The sequence below is a fragment of the Xyrauchen texanus genome, chromosome 49, assembly GCF_025860055.1.
Source record: "Xyrauchen texanus isolate HMW12.3.18 chromosome 49, RBS_HiC_50CHRs, whole genome shotgun sequence".
Classification (NCBI taxonomy): domain Eukaryota; kingdom Metazoa; phylum Chordata; class Actinopteri; order Cypriniformes; family Catostomidae; genus Xyrauchen; species Xyrauchen texanus.
The window spans coordinates 6,053,333-6,062,229 of NC_068324.1; positions in this window are offsets into that span (position 1 = coordinate 6,053,333).

Below are 8,897 nucleotides of genomic sequence, written 5' to 3' on the forward strand. Positions count from 1 at the left end.
GGCTCGACCAATGGTGTGAGTTTGGAGCGGGACTGTTTGTTTGTACAACCAATCAAGGAGTTTTCTGGACTAAGTTTGAAAACAGTCATTACTTTTGCAATTCCATTTGGTGGTGCAGAAATGACATATTTCAGCTTTAAGCAAAAAATCAAATTGTTCATTTGAGCTCTGTTGGTTTGAAACACCCAAAGAGTTAAAAAAATAATAATCCTCAGCCAGTCAAGCATAAAATGCCCATTTGTCTTCTCTCAAACTGCACATCCTGTAGTCTGACATAAAAATTATTCAGATCAAGCGCTCTGTATTTTAAATGCTAATTTCACTTTTCTTGATTCGCCCTGCTGGTAGAGTTCAGCTCAGTGTGACGTTGATCTAATCTTTAAAAGTTATACTGCAGGTTACTTCCAAGATAGCAGCAGGGAATAGATTGCATCAAGCATCTGATTGGATGCAAAAGCAGCGACTTGACTCAGTTAGATTTCAATGAGGACAATGTAAACTTGTACTGTACAAGCTGTGGGTATAAACGTAAATACATTGTGATAAATACAGGCTACTCTTATAAACATTAGCTATTATCCAAAGTATAAAATAACGTATTACAAAGCTCTCTGGAATACTTGATTCCGATTTGTCAATACTGACATTTCAGTCAAACATTTTTGTATAATGACCACTAAATTGTATTATTGACCGTTGTCCATGGCAACTAATCTCTTACCCAATGCATGTTGTTCTCCCAGTCTATTTTGTTATCATTTTGAACAATGACCTGCTTACTGTACATTATCCCTTACTTATTTCATTGCACCCAATGCACGGATGCCTTTACTAGTAGTGCATGGATCTGACTGGAAATCAAAACTGTAAAATGCTGATTAGCACCTTGACGTCCGAAATCTACTTGTTCGCCTACCAGAAGATAAGATGTTTTTCCCATTTTTCCTCTTGTCAAGGACCAAAATATTAAATAAAATGAATAAATATGACTATTTTCCAAATGCTATTAAAGACGAAAGAAAAAACTATTTAAGTAATTTTATGCACAACTGGCAAGCACTTGCTCTCTCAACTCAATTGTTACACTACATTTTCTCAAATAAATAGAGTCAGTCTTCCATTAGTGAAAAAAACTGAGGTTAGCAGATACAAACACCGTAATCAGCAGGAAGCAGCTTGTTCGGATGTTGTTTGCCTTTGCCACATGAGTCGGGTAATTTAGAGCCAATGGCGTGTCTTGATTTGCTGACCAGTTTGCCATGACCCACAGAGATCAATTTGTGCCACCAGTGTCCTAGTCTTGTGTAGCTACCAGCTAACAGTACTTAGAAGCAACAGGTTCTTTAGACAAGTACACAATAGAGAAACAATTCAATGCAATCCGCCCCTAGATATCCAAACACACATAGAGAGCCTTCGGTCTGTAAGGCACACACACGCACACACACACACACACAAACACAAACACACGCACACACACACAAACACATGTTGGGTTTCCATGTTTTATGGGGACTTTCCATAGACATAATGGTTTTTATACTGTACAAACTTTATATTCTATACCCCTAAACCTAACCCTACCCCTAAACCTAACCCTCACAGAAAACTTTCTGCATTTTTACATTTAAAATGTACATTTGGTCCCCACATAGTGATAAACACACACACACACACACACACACACACACACACACACACACACTCTCACAAGCTGTTATTTCCCTGTCTCATCTGTCCCCCAGTACATAAAGCAGATAATAACCAGGATGTACTGAAAGTGTTTGGTGCCGTCATATATGTTATTCATCACAGCCACATTCCTTTCCTTGCTGTCTCTCTCTTAATTTTTTCCTCCCACACACCTAAACACTCCTACACATCCCATGTTCATTGCAAATGTCTCATACATACATTTGTTCATGCCAAACTGTCAATCATTTTCATAATAAACAAGACATCACAATATAGACCATAGAGGTTAATAAAATCACCGTCTGTCATCAAACTCAGTGATGTAGTGTTTGATTAACCAGCAGGGGTCAGTATGGTTTCATACACGCACACGTTTAAGCACACACAAATACACAGACACACACACACTCACTCACGTACAGTTTCCCTGAGCCAGTCACAGCCAAATGTGGCCCTCTTAACAGATGCCCTGTGTGAAATAATTCATACCGAAACCTCAGCCTTGCAGAGCTCCGCAAACAATGCCGGAGAATCTCTTGAGTTGAGCATAGACGTGTGGCGCTCAGTCTCTCCCTTAACAGTGTATGAGAGTGTCTTTGTTTAATTAATTCTTGTAACTCTAGTGACTTTTTTGGTTTTACATTAAGAGGGAAACAAGACAAAGCAATATCACAGCAAGAGGTACAATTTAGAAGTTTGTTACAGTTGTTAGCACTGAGGTACTGCTAGTCAAGGGTAACGAAATAAGCTTAAAAATAAATGTGGATTGTGTCACATTAAAACTGGATGAAGTTTGTGTGTGATGGTCAAATTGAGTATGAAATGGAGGCATTTTACTTCACATTTGACACAGTCAGCAGACAAAACGGCATCAAAATTGAATACATTCACTTTCTTAATATAGATTCCTGCTCTTATTTTGAGCTAGTAGTCGTACACGCTATCCCAACAGATTTTCTTTTTACTTGCTGTGCCTCTGAAATGACTCTGCTTTTCAGATGGTCACCAAGCCCTCATATGGGGCTTTTCCACTGCACGGTAAACTCGACTCAACTCTGCTCGCTTTTTGGGGGTTTTCAACTGTGGATACTACCTTTTTTAGTACCACCTCGATCGAGGTTCAAAGCGAGTGGATGCTATCTAGACCGACGAGTAATGGGTGGGAGAGTGCCCTGGACTCAGCCACGGCTGGAGTCTATAATGGAGGATGGTACGTTAACTCTATACTTAATTAGTTCACCAGCAACTGGAAAGCTTGCTTCTAAAACACTTGTTACACTTGTGTATAATCACCATGCAACAACTGCTTTATGCAGTACAATGAGCTAGTAGCTAACAGCTAGCGGTCGTATTATTTTTTATTGTTTTGTGTCACGTTTAAGATGATGTCACGGCAGTAGACACTATAGAGGCGGCGCAACTATGACGATCAACCTATAATCCCACCCACGTTGAAGTGGCACTAAACAGCAGTGGAAAAGCAAGCTCAGAAATGTAAAGCGAGCAGAGTCGAATCGAACAATAACGTGCAGTGGAAAAGTGGCAATAGTTTTTAACCACCTGGCACCATTCTGTTATTCTATTATTGTTTTTGTATGATCCGTAACTGATTTAAAAAACAGGCCAATATTGATACCGATATTTATCAGATCACTATTTTAATAAGGAATTATAGTATAAAAAATGTACAAAGGGATAAAAATATTATTTTATATTTCTAACAATACATCATTTCTATCAAGGGCGAGTCTAAGATCTTAGGGTGCTCAGCCACCAATGACAAGTAGTTATATCTGCAGGCCGGGGATCTCCAAATGGGAGCGTAATCTCCAAAACAGGGCGTGGTTTCTCCAGAAGGGGGTGGGGGGGGCACTCCAAAAGGGGGTTAGGGTTAGGTAAGGGGCTCCCTATATCTTTGCTGGTGATTTGGAGCTCCCATCCCTTTTTGGAGCTCAGCCTACAGCTATACCCTTCTCCTCAATGACACTACAGTATTAGATTGTATGTATTCCATGCTTTAGCATAGAAAGTGTTTTGTTTTTGGTTGTGTTCTCATCATTTAAGCCAACTAATATACATTCAGAATATTCTCATTTTTTTGTAATAAACACAGGTATAAATTTATTAAAGAAAAACTGAAACCATTTAAAGAACCATTCAAACCATTCATTTTTGATTGATTTATTTTCCATTTGTTAAAGGGATTCTTCCCAAAATGAAAATTCTCTCATTTTGTACTCACCCTCATGATATACCAGGTGTGTATTCCTTTCTCCAGAACACATTTGAATAAAAAAAAATAAATAAAAATAAAATATATATATATATATATATATATATATCTTAGCTAAGTAGTTCCTAAAAATGCAAGCTTATGGCGAATTCTCTTTTGAAGCACAGACAGTCAGCATAAAAGTCATTCGACACCAGCTATTCAATTAATGTCTTCTATAGCGACAAGATCACTTTTGGTTCATAAAGATAAATATTTAAATACTTTTTTAAACTCTAAATCATGCTTCCGTTCTGCAACGTTACCTCGGTATCATGGCAACGCGAATGCATCACCCGAGAGCATGATTTCCACCCTCTCCTGAAGCTTACATAAAGTAAAGATTAAGAGTTGAAAGTACTTAAACATTGATGTTTTTTCCTACCAAAATCAATCGTATTGCTTTAGAAGACATTCATTTATCCGCTGGAGTCATATCGATGTCATTTATGCTGACTGTCTGTGATTTTTGGAGCTTCAAAAGAGAAATCTCCATTCACTTGCATTGTAAGGACCTACTGAGCGGAGATATTTTTCTTCAAATGTGTTCAGGTGGAGAAAGAAAGTCATACACACCTGGGATATCATGAAGGTGAGTAAATAATTAGAGAATTTACATTTTTTGGTGATTTATCCCTGTAACAAATAAAAATTAGTTGTTTATTATAGAAAATCTATAATTTTAACTTTGTTAGATTAAAGTTATATCAAACAGAACAAAAAACGATAATGATATATGTCTAGGTTGTTTTTTAGTGAAGTAACTCCAGATTATGTTTCTCTGTATGTCATTAACTCATGACTCGAAACTTTTGAATTCATTCAAAAGAGAAAATCACACCAAAAATGTATTTTAATATCAATAAAATATCTCTGGTAATACACACACACACACACACACACACACACACACACACACACACACACACACACACACACACACACAGAGAGAGAGTATAAACAGTATACTGTATATAAAGATTATACCATCTAGGTATACAAAAAGGAAAACATTATCAGCCTGAAGTCATTGTAATGTCATTAGTCACTTTTACTCTTAATTAATCCAGCCCCTTTCTCTCCTTGTTAAACGAGATTTCCGAACTAAACGAGCAACATGCCTCCTTTCCTTCTATCGATCAAAAGACGCTGATCCTTGTTTGTTCATTAATTTAATGTGTAAATAGGGCATATTCATTCAGCGGGTCAAACTAATGATATGCTTCTACACAGACCACACTCCAGTGCTATTGGCTCAAGCTTTAGTCAGTCTTTACAGGCAAGAAAAGCCACCAAAAGCACATCGGCGCTTCAGACAAGTTCAGCGTTGCAGCTGCAGCTGTTTAAAACACTTATGTGCTGATTGCAAAGTCACAGAATTTTAGGGGTTCTTAGATGAATTTAAGGGGGGCTGAAGCCCTCCTAAATAGAGTCTAGTTACATCTATGATTTTCGGTGAACATGGATTGGATCTGTGAACATACCTGTATGACAGGACATACTTTTAAGAGGGCTACAATGAAATGCACATAAGAAATGACAGTTGATCTGCTTATGAAGTGGTTATTTTACATGTATAAATTGTACTGTAAACAATATAACTCACATTTTACGTGATATGGTAGAACATTACAAATAATGTTATGCATATGTTTGACATATCTTGCAATTTTTCCAGATTTCAATTATTTTGTTGGTATTTCTCTTCCGTTTTGCCTACGCCCGATAAGGTGATGGTTTTAATTTGGTCAGTAATCGTCTAATAAATATTGATGGCTGTTACACCAGTAAATCACAATGTCTGGTCTATTTGCACAATCCAATTCCATTTTAGTTTTATATAAGAGAACTCTGTAGGTTTGTATCTGATTCAGTGTAGTTCATGAATCATTTGTAGTGTTTCTGATTGATTACATTTATTGATACAACCAGCATAAATTGATAAAATAACTGTTTGACATTTAAGACTCTTGAAACATATTCAAATGGGTCAAAATGCTCACCTGACTGAATAGGAGAGAGAGTCTTTAGTGATGTGTTGTCACCCTGCCATGAAATGCAGATATCACTCTCCTTCACATTCCCTGTCTTTCTCCCTCCCTCTCTCCTGGGCAGTGCTGGCAGCTAGTGACGCCTGTACTTCTGCAGTCTGTGTGCCAGAATGACAGAAAACAGTGCCAGAAATCTGGAATTTCTCAGTCATAACACTCAGAGAGTCACACTGAGCAACATCACCATTAAAACACCACCACAATTTAACCTTAACCACTGAATTATCCCATCTGTTTACATCAGAATCATTCAGGATCCTTCATAGTGAGTGACCTTGACAGAAAATATTGTATAATTCAATTATAATGCTGCCATTTGTTTACATTAGTAGCGCTTGTCATTAGCATTTGATTAGCTAGTATTTTTTGACATAAGGAGTTGAACACTCCTTTTACGCACTAAAAGTATGTACTTCAATGGGGATAGGGAAGTACTGTAGATACTTTAGAAGATGTACTAGGACTTAGTACTATGTCTTAATTGCACCTAGCCCCCCTTGCTGCATACTTTTTAAGTTTGTCAGTTAGCATATAGCTAAATTCATAACCTCTCTTTTAAATTCATAAACTCATCCTCTTGTATACTAGGCTAATATTAGTTGGATGTGAATTTGGATCATCCACGACCTGAGTCTCAAAAAATGTGCTCAAATGGAACAAAATTGTTATTTTAATACACTGAAACATTCGCCATTTTTCAAATAGGGTGAACTGACATCCCCATTTTCCAGGGACAGTTCCGGTATTTGACGGTCTGTCCCCGACTGGAGCTGTCCCCGGAAATGTTTCCGTTTTTACTGTGAGTTCAAAACAGTCCGCTAAGTGAAAATACATGGGAAGAAAGCCCCTGTTGAAGCCTACCAGCAACAAGTTCATCGTGTGCTATTTATTTTGACCACCAGAGGGGGCTGCTCGCTATAGCAGCTTTTTTTTTACTGATTACTTGTTCGCGCCTGTTTTGCCATTAAGAACAGGGCTAGGAAGTTTACGTTTGCAGGGTAGAATTCGACAGCGCTGAATGGGAGTGAATGGGAGATCACAGCACATATTATTTTCATTTACCCATTTGCTTCAAGACCTAAAGAAAAAATCCAATAATATGTTTGAATGACTTTCCAGAACAGTTAAAAAATTGATAGGGGTGGATTAAGACAGTCAGATGGGAGAAGATGCTAAATTTACTGTCACTCTCTCAGCAGCTTTAATAGAAACCCCCTCGCAGTTGTGGTACTTCTTTTTTTTGTTTACTAATTCCACGGTAGGAATAGCTAGGTCGCACTGCCTATTCCACTACATAGCGTAAGTCGTGACCGCTGAGTATAACCATTTTTTGGTTTAAGAAGTACATGAAACTCATAGTACTCTGTTTCGTTGCAATTCTCAAGTACAAAATTATGCAGAATAGTGCAGAAGTATGCAATTATGGATGCAACTAAAGCTAAATTCTTTGGAAGTGTCCATAATAATAGTCAATCATGTATTGTAACTGCACAGACCTGAGTTTAAATAGATGAACACTTGTTATTTTGTGTATTTTCAAACTCTGCACCGCTGGAGTTAGAAGGAACATATTTAACTTTGTTAACTTTCCTAAGTTTGCTATTGAATTGTATTCAGGTGGGGAATTGAGACTTCTGGCCAGGTGTTCAGTCATTAACATTCAGTACCATTTTCTGTAACACTGCATCTCCCATGATTCCATTTGAAAAATTAACCAAAATAAGTTGTAATATGCAACCCTAGGCCATTCTTGCTAAATATGGATTTGATTGTGTTTTCTTCTCGATGCACGTTCTCCTAGTTCTCCATGGAAAGGGTTAGTCTGTTCTGGAAGGAGTTAGATATCTGGCAAACTCAAGGTTGTAACCATTGCATTCTCCTGTCGGCTTGGATTTGGTTAACCAGGTTCTTGTTCTAGGCAGCCAATGGAGGAGCAGGGTGAAGAGGAAGCTCACATCAAACCACAGGAAATCAATGCAGTTCCTTCTTTCCAGGAGTCCTTGGAATGGGCACGATTAGTTTAATTGGCTAACGATCCAAAAGCCCAGGCTAGACTCTAATCCTCTGTGAGCTGCCGTGCCTCGGCTAGAATCTGGCATCCAGATCCAAAAGAACGGAAGGAGAGGAAACTGAAGAGTCTTCCGAATGAATGTTTCTCAGACAGCCTAATGCTATTAGCATTAATAGAGTGGAATGTTGACTGTATGTGTTAGAGGGGTGAATTACAGTGGCTCGTATAGACTTCATTTAAACTTTTGTAGATTTAAGGTTGAAACTGTATTGTTTTTTTATTAACTTAATAATTTAATAAATTCAAGGATTTTAAAGTTTAAAATCTCCCATTGACACTGGCAATTATTGTCAATCCTCAAACAGCTGTATTTTTATATATAAATTGTGCCTAAAACTTTTGCACAGTACTGTATATACGATACAGGTTTTCTAGATCTATGCTCAGGGCCGACACTGGCCATTTTGATGCCCTAAGTCCCGCAATCGTCAGATTGGGGTGGGACAGGGGTGTAGGTGTTTCGATAATTTGCGCAAGGTGATAATCTGGTGTGGTGCGAGCTATCGGGTCATTGAATAACAAATAATATGCAAGGAAGGGCAGTCGTTGGAGTTTCTGGTGCCCCCAAGGGAGTTGGTGGTCTACGCAGATTGCGTAATATACGTATAGGGAACGGTGGTACTGTCTAAGCTGGTATATTAGATGGAAACTTGTCATCACAGTCTGAAAAGTGTCCATTCAAAACATCCATCAGCCCCCACTTAAGAAAATGGTTAATTTCCTTGTGCTTTCAAATATCTAAAGGATAAGAGTGCAGTACTCATAGCCTTGTTTTTCATGCTGATTTTTCAATATTTTTATCTATTCC